The following is a 16,496-nucleotide window of genomic DNA, read 5'->3' as shown; positions in this document are numbered from 1 at the left end:
GGTGAGAACTGACTGTTTGGTAGAAACTGATCAGAAACCACAGCGTCTGTGTCTGGTGGCCAAAAAGCTCAATTCTGATCTCATCAAATCAAAGACCTTTCTTCTTCTTGACCACAGACTCTCCCGCATGTCTTTTGGCTAACTCTTGTGTTGCCTTGATATTTACACACGGGTCACATTCATTCCATTTCTGGATGATGATTTAATTGAAGTCCACAGGATGTTCAGGGCCTTGGAGAGATTTTTGCCTCCATGCCTCGACTGATGCATTCCAATAACTTTTTCTTTGATTTTCTTGTAAAGTTCTTTAGTTTTCCAGACTCAGGTCTCTTCAATCACTTCAGACTCAACTCCTTTCCACTCATCGTGAAATTGTTAGCTCCAATTGGCTGGATCTCTGTTGAGTTAGGTCAGATACTTTAAAGGTGGTAAATATTTATTAAATCATCTTCTTATTTTATATATTTAATTTAGATGTTATTTTTAAAGAAATGTCTTTTTAGTTTTGACGGTGAAGAGTGATTTTGCTCCAAAAAAGCCTAATTTTGTTGATTATAACTGATTTGCAAGCAAAATAAGTGCATATGCACTAATCTGATGTTAATATCTGTATCGGTCCAGATATTGAAAGAAATTCTAGGTCGGGTATCGTTGACATTGTGCCCAATCCATAAAGGCAGAAATATCTAATCCAGGGGTGCCCAAACTTTTTGAGACCAGGATCTACTTTTTCTCTCACCAGCCGCCTGAGATCTACCTCATGACACAAAGACATAAAAATAGCAAATTAAACTCTATTGACTTATTTTATATGCGAATATACATCAGTTATAGCAGAAATAATAAAGTGACAGAAAACCTAACGCAGTTTCTTCCTGACACTGGGAGCAGCTTACTGGTTACTGGTTACTGGTTACTGGTCTCTGGTTACTGGTTTCTGGTCTCTGGTTACTGGTTTCTGGTCTCTGGTTACTGGTCTCTGGTTACTGGTTTCTGGTCTCTGGTTACTGGTCTCTGGTTACTGGTTTCTGGTCTCTGGTTACTGGTTTCTGGTCTCTGGTTACTGGTTTCTGGTCTCTGGTTACTGGTCTCTGGTTACTGGTTTCTGGTTACTGGTTTCTGGTCTCTGATTTCTGGTCTCTGGTCTCTGATTTCTGGTCTCTGGTCTCTGGTTACTGGTCTCTGGTTACTGGTTTCTGGTCTCTGATTTCTGGTCTCTGGTTACTGGTCTCTGGTTACTGGTTTCTGGTCTCTGGTTACTGGTTTCTGGTCTCTGGTTACTGGTTTCTGGTCTCTGGTTACTGGTTTCTGGTCTCTGGTTACTGGTCTCTGGTTACTGGTTTCTGGTCTCTGGTTACTGGTTTCTGGTCTCTGGTTACTGGTTTCTGGTCTCTGGTTACTGGTCTCTGGTTACTGGTTTCTGGTTACTGGTTTCTGGTCTCTGGTTTCTGGTCTCTGGTCTCTGATTTCTGGTCTCTGGTCTCTGGTTACTGGTCTCTGGTTACTGGTTTCTGGTCTCTGATTTCTGGTCTCTGGTCTCTGGTTTCTGGTTACTGGTTTCTGGTTTCTGGTCTCTGGTTTCTGGTCTCTGGTTACTGGTTTCTGGTCTCTGGTTTCTGGTCTCTGGTTACTGGTTTCTGGTCTCTGGTTACTGGTTTCTGGTCTCTGGTTACTGGTCTCTGGTTACTGGTTTCTGGTCTCTGGTTACTGGTCTCTGGTTACTGGTTTCTGGTCTCTGGTTACTGGTTTCTGGTCTCTGGTTTCTGGTCTCTGGTTACTGGTCTCTGGTTACTGGTTTCTGGTTACTGGTTTCTGGTCTCTGGTTTCTGGTCTCTGGTCTCTGGTTTCTGGTCTCTGGTCTCTGGTTACTGGTCTCTGGTTACTGGTTTCTGGTCTCTGATTTCTGGTCTCTGGTCTCTGGTTTCTGGTTTCTGGTTTCTGGTTTCTGGTCTCTGGTTTCTGGTCTCTGGTTACTGGTTTCTGGTCTCTGATTTCTGGTCTCTGGTCTCTGGTTTCTGGTCTCTGGTTACTGGTTTCTGGTCTCTGGTTACTGGTCTCTGGTTACTGGTTTCTGGTCTCTGGTTACTGGTCTCTGGTTACTGGTTTCTGGTCTCTGGTTTCTGGTCTCTGGTTTCTGGTCTCTGGTTACTGGTTTCTGGTTTCTGGTTACTGGTTTCTGGTCTCTGGTTACTGGTTTCTCAGTCAGAAGCTGGTTGTAAACCTGATGCCAGCAGGTGTCAGTCAGTCATGGTGGATCTGAAATTAGATTTTTCTCAATATGAGAAACTACAGACCGACAGGAGGAACCAAAGAGCCCAGTAAAGGTGAAGGCAAATCTTCTGAAGTCGGGATATAATTAATTTAATTTCACATAATTATCGCGGTAGAATTTGTTAAAACTTAATGAAATATATGTGTCCTATATTTGATGTTGTGACGTATGCTCACAAAGAACCAGGTAATTAGTCAAAAAACGTTTCTGAACGTTTATTGAACGTTCAGAAACTACAGCAGGTTTAATGAGCCACAGCAAAAAAACAATCCGAAAAGACGATCAACTCTAAACCACTACTCTCTCTCTCTCTCTCTCTCTCTCTCTCTATGTGGTTTAAGCACACCCGTTGCCGTGGCAACCGCCTGCGCCCCTCAAGCCGAGCAAAGATTATATTAAAAACATTCAGTCCTTTACATATCAGGTTTCCAGGCTTGATGTTTATTTCTTATTATTAATAAGCCTCATGAACACAGCGGTGGTTGAGCAGCTGATTTAAACTCCTGCTCTGCTGTCAGTCGGTCTTTGAGTCGCTTTTTTTATTGTTAATGGAACCGAAACGCACTGAATTGCGCAACAACTTGTTGAAACAATAATTACTGAGATTATTAATTTTAACACGTTTCGTTGACTTTTTATAATTATTCTTTTCCAATGAAGCTACAAACGTTCAGGATCTTAGTGAATATTTTTGATAAGCCTGTCAGAGGAGGAAGTGCTGACTCAGCGTCCTGGTGGCGATCAGTTTGTCACCTGCAGAGATCGGCGTAGTGGACACCCCTGATCTAATACATTTTTAAATCAGTACGTGTATGTCTATTATTTTAAGAAAAGAAACGTTTTAAGTCGATTCAACGCGTTTTTCTGTATTGGATCGTTATCGATACTAAACCTCAGATATTGATATCAGAAGTGAAAAAAGTTGTTCATCCATAATAATAAGAGTAAAACAGATCACTATCTTTACAATATTTTTTATCAGCACTAACTGTTGCATAACTGTTGCATAACGTAGGATGCAAAATCCTATTCTAATCTTATTGTGTGTTATTTTCAACAAATTCTTCCTTGTATCTCTTGCAGCCTAAACTTTTGCTCGTGAAGACAGCAGCCACCAAGATAAAGATAAAACATAAGGCATTTGTCTAATTTTATCTTCAAAATGAAAGCGCTTGCTGTGATAAATGATACAAGTAGAGAAGCCTGTGCAGGTTGTTCTGACAGATCTGGTTAACATCTGTTTTTGTACAGTTTGTACTTATTTTGTGTCATAAATAAATGATGGATTCATCTGCAGCTCCATAGTCACAGGGAGAGGAAACCGATGGATGTGGAAAATGCAAACTGCATTTCAAACATGAAAAGTAAAACACGCTGCAGCAAATCTAGTGTATTTTATTAATTTTTGACATTGTGTACTTATGCAGTGGCGTTGTGCTGGTTTGTACAGAGCTGGCAGTGCTGTTCAAACAAGGCTCCAGGTTTAAGAAACATTTCTCATCTCTTTCTCACGACTTCATTCTTCAAATATTGAGTTGAATTTAGCTTTTTTTTTTAAGTTGAAAACATTTTCTTCTCAGAATAAAGTTGGAACCTTTGAAGCTCGTCTACCAGTGATCCTGAACAGCTACTTTGAAGGAAGCAGAAGCCAAAAATGAAGTCAGGAGAGGATTCTGCATTAGCAGAGTGTTGGACTTCAGGACGGAGGACAACGTCGTCAGTCAAGGTGTGCTGGACGTTTACAAGCAACACAAATATGGAACAAACCTCCAGCAAACTGCAAAACAACTGAAACACTGAGTTCCTTTAAATCAAAGCTAAAAACCCACAATCACTCAAAGACGTGTATTTGGGCTGTAGTACATAGACTTAATTATATGAATCTCAATTATTTTGGTTTAGTGATGACAACTTACTTTTTTGAGCCAAAAAAAAAACATTTTAAAAATGATACTTTATTATTTACATCTTTATTTGAAGTAAACTAAATCAGTGGTCCCCAACCCCCGGTCCGTGGACCAATTGTTACCGGGCCGCGCAAGAAATAATTAAATATTTCCGTTTTATGTATTATTTGAGTCTGGAGGATCTTTTATTTTGAAAATCTTTTAACCGGATTCTCTCGGTTACTTGCGCGCCAACACTGAGGCCACAAGCAGCAAAATGAGTAAGAAACAGATCAGATGTCTTTGGAAAGTTTCTTTGCAAAGGGGAAAAGGCCCAGAGAAGAGACAGGAGAATGGATTTATCCCGGACCGGTAGGTGAGTCCCACATTACAAGCCGCTCTGCGTAACATGCGGCGACCGGCTGCTAATGAGGCAATGAAGCTTCAAGCTGCTTCACCACGTAGAGACCAAGCAGGCTGTGGATATAAGCAACACTTCAGGTGTTATTGTCTCCCATCACTCCCAGATGAAACCGTCTCGTTGCAGAGAAACAAGCTCAGGGCTCCGTTAGTCAGTATTGTGTGTTAAAATTTTCACGAAAGTAAAATGTTCGTTTTTGTGGCACATCTGTATCTTATTTTGAAGGGATATATAAACGTTACCATAGTGACCAGAGTCAGAGCGTTTGGGCAGTGGTCAAGAGGAGAGGAGTAGAGCTTGTGAGTCTTAAGTCTGGTTTAGACGGCAAGATTTAAGAATGTCGGCTGATTCTCCAAACCTCTGTGACCACAGAGCTGATAAAAGTCCAACAGGTTCGATCGGTTCGTGTGTCCAAGGCAGGAGCAACACGAACCGATTCCAGTCACGAACATCCGGATTCCAGAAGAAAATCCACAAAACTCCCAACATAGCAAACGGGAATTTAGAATAACCAAACACGGATGACGATGTAGAAACAACAGTGATAGTTTGTGGAGTCATTTAAGAGATAAAAGACGTAACAAAAAGAAAAGGCAGTGGATAAAAGACGACGGGAGCAGCAGCTCTATTTGCTGCACTATGATTTGGAGGTGAATGTTTTTTCATAGTTAACATTTTTAACTGAATAAACATAAACATATATAATAATGACCTTTACATATAGTAATAAACATTTCCACATCTCCGATATCCACCAGACTCTCAGTTGCTCGATATGTCAGCTGTTTGGATTCCCCTCTGTTCTGACGTCACCTTTCTGATTGGCTTCCTGTCACATTCAGCAGGTTGGATTCTCGTTCCCAGTCAGGAAAACCCCACAGGCTGCGATAAAAGGGCCAAGACAACCAAATTGGGTATATTCAGGATTTAACGGGAACACCAACATGCAGAAGCATCATCTGACGGTTCGCCCCCCTCCACGGGCCGCAGCAAAATGTCCAAATCTTGACCGGTCCGCGGTAATAAAAAGGTAAAACTTAAATTTTCAAGTTAAACCAACTTAATGAATTAAGCTTCTTTAATTAATAAATGAAGTTGGAAAAACTTAATTGAACCACTTATTACCAATTGAAACAATTCAATTAAGTTGGCGCCACCATTTTCTTTTATTCAGTGTCTCAGAAATTTGCTTTTGAATCATAGTAAATGAAACACTGACACATCATCAATGTTTGGTGTGTAGTGGGAATTTTGATGAAATGTGATGTTTATTACTGGTTTTCTCAAATTGGTGACTTTATGTTGATTTTATTTGTTTTTATGATGTAAAAATAACTGCATTATTGCTGAAATATGTTATGTGTTTTAAAAATAAACCTGACTGACTGATCGATCAATCGATTGATTAGCACACTGCTTGGGTTTTTGACAATTTTGAATTTGGTGTTCCAAATAGAAAGGTCAAAGTTAGGAACCTTTATGTAAATACCAGTAATTTTTCTTAGAAAATAAGGTGTCTGAATGCACAATTTACCTAACGGACAACCAGAAATAATATTTAGAGAGACTTGGCTGCATTTTACTTTTTTAGGGAAAAATAAATCAATTGCATGATTTTAGCCTCTGCTGCCTTACTAACTAAATTAAAAGTATCACACACACATTTTCTCTTCATTGCTTTCATAGTGTTACTTCTTTTCATTTACTGCAGGATGTAACAATTTCTGACCTGAAACACATATATTGTGCAGAAAAACAAGGTTTTTCAGATGAATGGGAGGATCTTACCCAGCTGAGGAGCTACAGAGGCCATGTGAGCTCGTTACTAAATTTCTGAGCAGCTTTGAAGCAGAAACATGAGGCAGACAATAAGCTCAACACATGCTGCTTCACACGGCCCTCATAACCAGGACGATTGGTTAATAATTCATGCTACAACAACTGTATCAAAGAGGGGCGCACCACTCTCACTGAGCATGTGGCTCAGAGAATGATTGTGTGTGTTGGAGTCAAATACAAACTTCCTATATTTTTTGCCTGTTTTTAAAGCAGGTAAGGAAGGTCTATTTCTATTTTTTCTCATTTTTTTCTGTTACAAAATCAGATTCTCATATATGTCAGTGTAAGCAGGGATTTTCCCACTTTCTCTTTCCACTTAGTTATCAGTATTTATGTCTCCACATCCTGCTGAAGACAGTTTTCTCTCCACTGTTGTCCAGTACTTGTTCAGGGTGAGTCTCATCAAGTGAAAATCAGGTGCTATTTTCTTTAGGTAGACATATTTACTCTAATTAAACTATTTATGATTGTAGCTGAATCTGGGCCTGACTGTGTTAAAGTGGCAGTATTATGTAAAATTGAACTTTTTTTAAGCTTTACATTATGTTATAATGTTATTCCACCACTGTAAAAAAATGTTTGTAAAACTTTAGTTTGATCATCTAAAGCAGGGGTCCCCAAACTACGGCCCGCGGGCCGGATCCGGCCCGCCCCCACATTTGGTCTGGCCCCCTGAACAATACCAGAGAGCGTTAAGATTTTTTTCTTCATATATTGTATTTTCCGGTTTATATGTGGATTTTTCTTCAACCACCAGGGGGCTCTTTAGCAGGAAGTGTGTCCTGTAAACTGTGGGTGTTTTGTTTTGCATGGCATTGCTGCCATCTGTTGGACATTTGGGGAACTGCTCGACTTTTATGTTACTTAATCAGTACGGTTGTTTGCTAGCACTAGAGCAGATGAACACGTGTCTGTTATGAACGCCGCATTCCAGGTCGAGTTCTTCGAAGCAATGCCTGTAAGTAGCAGCTTATACTTCAAAACAAGCCTTTATGTTAACATATGATAAAAGAAGTAACTTGTTTATTGAATTAGTTTTGGAAATACCTGCGGGCGATTTGATTATGTGCTACGTCATTGCTAACCAGCAGGCTGCTAAGATTTCTCAGGTCGCTACGTAGCATTGCAGCTCATAGCATTCAGAGGTAGCTGCTGTATCAGTTGTACTTATAATGTATGTAACTGAATGTAAAACACTTCTGTAAGCTGCTCTGAGCTCATCCTGAGTTGTTTGTGTTTTGACAGTTTCACTCCATTCTACATGGAAATAAAGGAAGAACTAATTAATCCTGACTGTGTGAAAGGAGTTTGGCTGATGGTTAGTTTTGGTACAAGACACCATAGTGAGACCATTACAAAGTGAATCATTGAAAATAAAAGAAAGTGCCCATTAAAATGGAATTAGGTTTTAATATGTTAAATATGAGAATGTTGTTGATCAGTTAAATAGCATTGAAGGGAAATGCTATTTAACAGTTTTTTAAATAATACTGGGATCATTATGAGAATTTGAGGTATAGATATTAGGATCCAGTAGATGGCAGTAGTGCAACAATAATGGATGCAAGCTGCTGTTGAAATCTAAAGAAGAAGAAGAAGAAGGCGCCCATTTTCATTTAGCACATGCTAGTAGCAACACGAAGGATCAGCACTTTTACTGTTACACCTATTGTTCAGAAACTACCGTAATCAGTTCAGTTAAATCTAAACTTGGCAACTTTTCTTTTTCAATGTAATAAATGTGATATTCAATTGACCTGTTATGACTCAGATTTTGGGTCTCCGCCCCTCTGCTGCTGCTGCATCGCTGTGGAAAACCTGGAGCGGAAGAGATATCTGAGGCTTATATATGTATGTTTACTGGTTAAAAAAAAAAAAAAAACTTTGGGGTTGTGGCTTATAGTCCGGTTCGGCTCATAGTTGGGAAAATACGGACTATGATCCTTCCTGGATTTTTTTCTGTGAAGAACCCAGAGAGGGTTATTTGATTGTGCTTTCTGGAAAACAATATACATTTTACATTTAGGCTCTCCTACAATCGTCACACTTATTCTGTTACAAACTGACTCCGGCCCCCAGCAGAGAAGGGAAAAGTTATGTGGCCCTCACAGGAAAAAGTTTGGGGACCCCTGATCTAAAGGAAGTCATCATTTTCCTTGCCCTCTGTGGAACCTTATTAAGATTTTTGCCATCTAACCAGTGACCTTGTTGGGAGCAGAGGTCATTATTGGAGACTAATGTCCGGTCCTGATGAGGTGCAGAGTCATCTCTGGGGTCCTGATTATGGTTAAGGGTTTAGGTAGTAGAATAAGATGAACATCTGGGTAAGAATTCATACTATAGTTCAATTGTCTGTGTTTTAATGGGAGCAGCGGTAGGAATGCCAGGGTGTGTGTGTGTGTGTGTGTGTGTGTGTGTTTACTGGTGGTTCAGCATTCTCTTTTTACTTGCACCTGTGTTAATCTGGCTTTTACTCGATCTCTGTCAAATATGCACAAACAAATATACTTTCTTGCCCCATATATGGGCAATTATAGGTTTGCCTATAGAGACTATGATACATCATAAAACTACTAACTTTCTAAAAATTCAGCCAGCCATCAACCCATCCATTTGCAGCTCTCATTCCAATCTTTATTCTTTTTTTTTACCCTCAGTAATCAGGTGTTTGTATTCGGTCCCATGTTCCAGTTTCTAAAAAGCTCAGATTGAAAGAAGGGCATCTGAACAGCAATTTTTGTGTCTCGCCACATATTCTCAAATGTATTTATGTCTGGACTTTTGCCTGGACCATTAAAACACATTAATGTGCTGTGATCAAAACTCTTCTTTTTTCACCAATGGCTTTTATGGTGGTTGGTGAACCTCAAACCTGTTCTCAAGTCTTTTCCTTTTTCTTCAGTTCAGTTTTTCTTCCTGGATTCCAGTGTTTACCTCTGACCCTCCTGCTGTTCACTGTGACCAGGGTTCCTGTCCCTACTAAAGAAGAGCATCCACACAGCATGACAATTCTTAATTATCCAAACATTTAAGGTGTGTGTGATGTGACGTATAAGTTTTATCCCAACAGACAATGTTTAGCATGTTGGCTAAAACATTCAAAGTTGGTATAATGTGACCAGAACGTTTCCCACCACACGTCTTCCCCACCCCATGCACCACTTTTAGAACTTTACGCGACCTTCTCTTAAGAATTTCAATTTTCTTTCCACTCTTTCCACTGATAACTCCTTCAGTTATCATGTGCCTGTTAGCTGCATCTGTGAGTCATGCTATGCTCGCTCAGTCTGGCTGTTTAGGCTTGAAGTTGCCCGTTAATCTTTAGGTGATGGATTCATTGGTGCAATGAGAGATAAAAATTCGGGAAATTATACGACTGGTTATGCTGACTTTATCTTGAGGATATTAGACTAAAAGAGGAAAATGCTTGTCCTCCCACTATGAAAATGTGTGACTGTAATGTTTGTTGGTTGATCTAATTTGCCCTTGTAGGTCAGAGTGTGTGCTTGAATGGTTGTTTCTTTCTGTTGCCTGTTCCCCCATTGACCAATAGAGATTGGCACCAGCCCCTCCACTACCCATCAAGGACAAACGGGTATAGACGATTGATAGCTTGATCTGGCAGGTAATTTCAACCTTAAGGAGACACGGTGTCCCGTACCGACTGTCATCACTTCTCAGCAGGTCAAATGCCAACTGGTTGTAAAGGAAAGAACCATATGATCTTTATTCCTTTAGGTTAATTTTACACAACGGTGACGTGACTGCTGCATGTCTGCATTCACACCAGAGACCCTTCTGTAGAGCTTCTGACTCCTCAGATCTATGGGGAAAAATACAGCTGCTTAAGAGTTTATGGACAGTACAAAAACAGCAAAGATGTAAAATAAACTGATATATGGATATTATTGAAATCTTGATTTTTGTTTCATTGGTGTAGAAAGACTACGCTGTAGGAAAGTCAGCCTTTCATCTTTGCAGCCATGGATTTTATGGACATGTTGAAAGATTCCGCTGCATAAGTGAAGTGGCTGACCCACGATGGATGCAGCGGTGACTCAAATTACTTTGTTTTATTTGGCTATCAATTATCTAACTAGTTGAGGGGCAGTCACAAAGCGCTGACATTTCATCCGGTCAGTTGGTCCTTGTATTATTATTCTGAATCTGCTTTAGATTTAGTCCGTTTTTAATCAACTATTCTCCTAAAAAACTGTCGAGGCCAACTGATTCGAAGCTAGCATGTAGAGCATTTTCTGGCTCCAGTCCTTGGCTGCCTCTTTGTCACCTTCTTTAATCAAGGTTTGAACGATGCTGCTGATTAAACTTCACATTACTGCTGTTTTAAACTCCCCATTCCATCCAAGTGATGTTTCAGATCCACAGAATCGGCTGCTAGTGTGTGATCACTGGCAGAATTATTAGTTTTCTGTTCCTCTGCTACACTTGCAGGTTTATTATATTCTGTGTTACAATGTCATTTCTATGGAAAGACAATGAAGGTGGTTGATGAAGGTGGATCACATTTAACAGTAACCTGACCCTGATCAACTCTGATGACCAGCAAACCATCTTCACTCTTTTCTTCTTTGTCACCCCGATAAGACAGCAGATGATTGCCTCTGCATTGTATCTATTTTAACATTCGTACCCAAAAGGCAAACAGGATTTCCAAACATTTTGCAGTTCAAATTTTAGCACTTAAAAATTTCGCACAAAACATGTACTATCTGGGTTTTTTATCATATGGATGTTTCACATATTACAAAACAATTCTTTCTGATTTAGCAAGAGCTATATCACTGTTTTAGATGTTAAGTCAGATCATGTGGACAATAATTACCATTTTATTTTGTTTCTAAAAAACTTAGGTTACAGTAATTTAAACAAATGATATAAAACTGATTTTTTTTGTTTTTTTACTTAGATTGTATTTATCTTCTTTTCAAATATTTTTAGTCATCTTTCAGACAATAGAAGAAGAAAAAATAATTCTAGATGTAAACATTTTGTCACATTCCTAAAATAATGGGCCTACGTCAGGTTTAGATAATAATAATTATTATTATTATTATGGGTGATGATTTGTCAATATGAAATAAGTTTTTTCTTTTCATTCTCTAACCCTAACCCTATATGAATAAAGCGAAGCTCGGTCCTCCTCCAGGCTCCAGGACTGAGTCAGAACTAGGCTGAAGGACGACAGAGAGCAGAGCATTATTTATTGGCTCATGGAGAGCTGAGAGCTGGTGGCTCCACATTCATGTAGAAAAAACTGGAATCTGGATTCCACCAAAATCCAACAGGAAGCTTTTTTCTATACTTGTTCTCTTGTGCTCAGTCAGTTCTGAGGAGAGCTGTGTTAAGTGTAAGGCAAAGTGACTTATTTAAGTGGGACTTGGAAATTAGCAAGCAGCACAAAAGTCTCTTAAACTATACATGACGAAAGATGTTCCTGAGATTTAACATGGTTATTGTTAAAAAACATCAGAAGAGGAATAATTAAAAACCTTTTGACTCGTTTTATTTTCTCTTCTGCCCGGATTCATTGAAGTCGTCGTTGTATCAGCTGAACCATAAAGACGAGACGTTTCTTCAAGTCCAAAACATAACATAGACAAACTAATGAAACTGACAGAACTCAATACAATCACAAACCCGCGATATTTATCTCACCCGACAGACATCCACACAGCACGACGGAACATTACGAGGAAGCATTTCACCGCAACGCTTCCCCGGAGATTGCGTCACAAGGACATCCTCGGACCGATCTGAAGCTAAATTCCGGGTTGGATACTTTTATAGGGAGGGCGTGTTTCCCTTCTACGCTGTATTCAAATTAGGGGAGTGTCCTTAGCGAGTTTCTTTTTAAATCTAGTTGACTATGTTCCAGTAAAAAACCTGTTTTCTAAGATCAAAGAAGTGTTAATTCAAATTGAATGGAGACAAATGTTTTTTATGACCCTGTCCCAAAAGGAAGCTCTACCCTGTTTCACAGGACCGGATTGTTTTACACCAGCTGTTAAATCTTATCAAAATGGTCAAAAGGTGAAACAGACACACAGAGAAACTAGCTGTGTTCTAAATTATAGAGAACTACAAGCTAAGTTATTTTAATTCAACTGAGTGTATAATGTTTCAATAGAACTATCCTAGATAAAAGATTACACTAATTTAACCATGGATATAATTTGAAGTGAATTTCCTTATTTGAAACATCATTAATTTTACAACTAGCTTATTTTAAATTTATTTTCTTAACATTATCCATCTCATTAAATGAATCATGATGCCTTGAATTGGAAAGTAAATGCAAATCCTTCACTTTGTGGCCTGACAATGGTTAGCTGATCACTATTTTTAGGATTTGTCATGAATCAATTTTTTTTCTCCTACCTGGCATCACAATGAATCATCAGAACCATCAGAATATATGAATATAAAATCACTAAAGTCCTTATTAGTGTGAGAGACTAATAACTCTCACTCTACACACACTCAAACTGTTCTTAGGCGGCTAAAATTTCCTGTGGGTTGCAATAGGCTTGGTATGACTTGATTTAGTGAATGTTTCCAGGTGAAAAAAAGTATACTTTAGTATACTTCAAACATACTTAAATTTGTGAAAGTACACTTTAAGTATACTAAATATTAATTTTACTACCTATAAGTATATCTGAAGTATACTAAAACTACATTTGTACCAATTTCGAAATTAAACACACTTAAACATAATTGTACCAAAATACACTTTTAATATATTAAATAAAAGTATACTTTAAGTGAACAAAATATGAATGAATATGTATGAATTTTTAAGTGCCTTAATAATCTTTTACTATTTATTAAAATTGCATACAATAAAAAAATGATAATCATGATGTAATTTTTAAGAAAGTATAAAATCAATTTTCAGATGTGTGATGTAAAAACCTTATCAGCGGCATTAGCTCCAGTTCATACTCCAGACCAGATGGTGGCGGTATTGCACACTTTCATTTATTTAAAAAAAGCCACAAAGAGAAGAAAAAACTTGAAGCAGGGAAGATAACAGACGCTGTTCAAATTCGCCATTTTTACTCGCTTAATATTGCCTTAAAAGTAGAGAGGGCCTTGACAATAGTCACTAATTTTGGTCAATTCAAGCTGGTGACGTCCTAGTCCAAGTTAGACGACAACACAACGGGACAACAACCGATGGAAATGAAATGTGTGTCACAAAAGGAGCCCGGAGGGACGAAGGCTGCTAAGTGTTGCTAGCTGGTGGTAAGTTTGCTTATTAATTATCTTCATTTAATTATAAACAGTGCAGTAAAGATATATAACTTACATTGGTTTCATAAATAATTATTTTATCAATTTTATTGTGACTTGTATGATTATTACTATAGCAATCATTCAGCTTTATGTTATAAATGCATGAAGGCTGTTTGTTGCAACTTATACTTTAATTCATAAACTAACCTGGTTTTAATTAAGCTCCATAAGACAGAGAGACTTTGATATTGTGAGGTTGTCGTTTTAACTCGTTCATCAATGATTTTATCTTCTACATATGTTTGCAGTCTAACTAAGCAAATGAAGATGAAATATGAAGCCAGAGAAATCAGGTGTTAGGAAACCTAAAGACTTTCTGTCTCAGGAGAAGCTCTGGCTCCACCAGATCACCAACCAGCTCTGAGGATGAACCTTCACATCGTCTTCATGATGTAAGTTTGTTTTTTCAATGAGGAGCTAGCTACATTTTCAACAACAAAAACTGCTGTGTTACCAACATTAAGTACTTAATAAACATGATTTGATTTAAAGGTAACTGGAAATAATTTTTCTCTTCTTGTTAATCTAACATTTATCTTTCATTTTTTTATTTGTTGTTGGCTTTCAGGGCCCTGTGATGAACTGGTGACCTGTCCATGGTGAACCCTGCCTCTCAACTGATGGCTGCTGGAGATGGGCACCACCAGCCCCCCTCACCACCCTACAAGGATCAGTGTGTTCAGATCATGGATGGAAAGATTTTAAGGTAGTTTGTCTCCTTAAGTCCACACTTAAAACAGCTTCATAGTTAATAGTTAATGCCAACATCAACTGATTCTATGACATTGCTGACTATTTTTTTCTACTTCTAACATAAACAGGCAAAGAAGACACCCAGAAATGTTTTTCCACCCGAGGCATCCGGTCCCAATCATTTAATTGCTCTACTTTTCTTTTTTGTAGGTTCCTGTAAGGTGCAGTGAACGGGAATGTTCTGTCGTTGATCCTCACTTTCATGTTTTATTGTCACACTTAAATTTTCATGTTCATGTGTTCACTTTTGATGTGTAAACTGATAATTTATGTAAAGTTCATAAAGTTGTGAGTAAAATTGGACAATTTCAAAATATCAGTAATAAAACAAAATATTTAAATTACCTTGAACATCTTGTGTAATTAATCTTTCCATGTAATTTTAGCCTAAAACAATGTAAGTACTGTAGTGTAGTTATGCATGTCATGTACAAAATAGGTACGTAGGAATAAAGACTTTCAGGAGTAATTAAAATTGCAGCTCATTATCAGTAGAAGGAAATCAAAAATAAAAATTAAGTGTAATTTAAATACATTACTAATATATTAATAGTATATTTAAAAAATATTTGAAGTATTATTACACTCAAAATACAATATCAAAATATAATAAAGCTCTGAAATATATTTAAAAATTATACTTTAAGTTGTCACGCCCAGCTCAAAGGCGAGGACAAAAAAGGGAGACAGACGAGCGGATCTATAGAAACAATAATTTATTTGATAACCAAGCGACGCTCCAGGAGATCAAGCTAGCCAGTCAGAGAGAAGTGTGGACCAATGCTGCTCGTTCCGGTCTTGTCCGGAGGGCCAACAAGCCGTCAGTGACTGGCTAGACGTCAGTATTTATCATCTGCCGATGAGTGCAATTAACGGCCCATCTCCCTGCTTCCTGAAAAAAACCAGAAAACACAGGACTAGAGACCCCTACTGGAAAGGAGGGGATCGTCACAAAGTACACTTGAAGTTGTTCCAAAAAAGTACGTATAGTATACTAAAATATACTATCAGTTGTAATTTAATACAATTTAAATACTACTAAAGTATACTAAATTAGTTGTTCCAAAATAGTACAGTTTAAGTACATCGATAAAAGTATACTGATGTTAAAATTTAGTACACTAAAGTATATTTTGTTTCACCTGGGTTGCCATGGCAACTGGCAAGTATTGATCATTTACAAATGTGTGATTTATTTGCAATGTGGACACAGAGTGGAACAGGTCTCCTCTGCTCTGACTATTGGTGAAGGTTTGGTGTTGAACAGAGGAGGGCTGAGGAAGCGGGAGAAGCTAATGGCGGCTAATGGCCATTAGCTGCTCGATCAGGACAGACAGACTGTCACTATAAAAGTCTCCAACACAGAAAAAGAGTCACTAGATTTATTACTAGTTGTTTTGAAAAAAGGTCAGGTCTAGAGAAGTCTGAAACACTGATAGATGTAGTCATAAAGTGGATAAGCTGACAACAGTGCTCCTTTTTACCCAACCACACTTCACTGACCCATTCTGCTGTCTTCTGGCTCCACCCATGTTGCTGGAATTTTTCAGAATTTGCCAGGTTTACAGGCCTTGTAGAAACTTCATTCGGCTAACCAGCAAGCTAAACACCTCCACACAATAAATCCAGGACACCCACCCAGTTGAACTTGAGAGCGAACAGTGTGAAACTGATAAACAGATAAAGAGAATCACAAATACATGGTAGGTTCAGTACATTAAATACAAGCTTGTCTGAGCAAAGGTATTTGACCTAAGCTATCTGCTAGTATTATACATAAAACACCAATGTGACCTTTGAAGTTTAATGCCTTGTCATCAAAGAATATTCCTACAACACAGATATAATCTTCACATACGATTCAAATTAGATAATTCAGGTAAATTGACTAAATACATTTACAGGTTATCTGTTTGACTGAATTCCCTAGTATGCTGCCTAATATCTGCTAATTACAAACATAAATGAGTCAAAATGCAAAAATAACAAAGATATACTTCTAGTA

The 16,496-nt window shown here is 38.2% G+C and overlaps 1 protein-coding gene across 5 annotated transcripts in view; it reads right to left on the bottom strand.

Annotated features, from left to right (window-relative positions):
• The window catches only part of LOC103461274 (uncharacterized), a 68,416-nt gene that overhangs the window by 38,783 nt on the left and 13,137 nt on the right, over positions 1–16,496 (bottom strand). For 2 of the 5 annotated variants that reach the window (XR_014091194.1, XM_081616429.1), the window contains one exon: positions 15,191–16,160. The exons of 1 other annotated variant lie outside the window; for it this stretch is intronic. The gene's annotated coding sequence lies outside the window, so the exon portion shown is untranslated. Of the gene's footprint in view, positions 1–15,190; positions 16,161–16,496 lie in introns of those variants that run through there. 2 more of the 5 variants (XM_081616430.1, XM_081616433.1) reach the window with 2 other exon arrangements.

This window comes from Poecilia reticulata, chromosome 15 (assembly GCF_904066995.2).
Source record: "Poecilia reticulata chromosome 15, P_reticulata-male-v2, whole genome shotgun sequence".
NCBI lineage: Eukaryota > Metazoa > Chordata > Actinopteri > Cyprinodontiformes > Poeciliidae > Poecilia > Poecilia reticulata.
The sequence above is the reverse complement of the archived record's forward strand: the minus strand, read 5'-3'. Positions and strand labels throughout refer to the sequence as shown.